The sequence below is a fragment of the Capsicum annuum genome, chromosome 6, assembly GCF_002878395.1.
Source record: "Capsicum annuum cultivar UCD-10X-F1 chromosome 6, UCD10Xv1.1, whole genome shotgun sequence".
Taxonomy (NCBI): Eukaryota; Viridiplantae; Streptophyta; class Magnoliopsida; order Solanales; family Solanaceae; genus Capsicum; species Capsicum annuum.
In genome coordinates this window covers 147,405,193-147,406,309 of record NC_061116.1, presented here as the reverse complement: position 1 = coordinate 147,406,309, position 1,117 = coordinate 147,405,193, and positions in this window count along the sequence as shown.

The following is a 1,117-nucleotide window of genomic DNA, read 5'->3' as shown; positions in this document are numbered from 1 at the left end:
TCTGATGATTTTGTCACTATTTTCTATTTCTTCTACTTATGTTGCTTCTTTTCATGGACTGCTTTGGGTTATTTTTCCTTCATTAGAGCGTCTACGAGAAATAGCGTCTCTACCGGTCTGTTGCATACACTCTACCCTCCTCAGAACCCACTTTATGGGATTATACTGGGTGGTTATCATTCTTAGATATTTGTTGATAAACAGTAGTAAGACGAGAGAAAGAATAAAAAAAAGTCACAAACTCATTATAACCCAACAAAGAAATAGTAGGGGCAGGCCCCGGTGCTGTCGGAGCAAGGCACAGGAAAGTTAATAAAGATAATACTCAGCTACTTCCATTTAAAACTTAGATCAAATTCTCATTCCCATTAGGCCGAAGTGTTTGGCCTTTCCTTCTTCACGCCCGCTCAGGCTTCACTGTCCTATCACATGGTAAAAAGAAGAAAGTACGATCAACTAAGAATGGATGTTTTGTCCCAAATGTGCCGAACTTTTTATAATCTAGCCACACTAACTATTAACATTACACGATCTTATGCCTCTGTAATGTCAATTGTGGCACTGCCAAGTTGATATCTAGCTAAAAGTATCACTGTTATGGGTGTCATTTGGAAACCAATTTTTGGTTTAACTATCAAAATATTTTAACTGATGGTGCACCGACTACTATACTCCCTTTATTTCATTTTGTTTGCTTGATTTTATCTTGTGATTTTAAACTAAAGATATATCGAATGTATCAAAATTTCTTTTGTCCGGTGATCTTAGCTATGCCATATAAAAAGTTGGACTTGAATAGTTAATGAGTTATCAAAAAAGGGAAAGAGGCATCTTTTTAAAACAGATAAAAAATAAAGTAGGACAAACAAATTGAAATGGATGAGTAATTTTTATTTTTATTTTCTTGCATTGTACCAAGAAAATGCAGTGTGTACTTGTCTCTGTCTCGTTTTGATGAGGTTGTCTTCTCCTATCAAAAGTCACCTACTATTTTCAAATCATCCAAGGGTGACAACCATCCTTCAGTTGCATTTGTCTTTGTAAGGCTGGCTGACCTATACTATAAGACGGGAAAACTGAGGGAATCCAGATCCTATTGTGAAAATGCCTTGAGAAT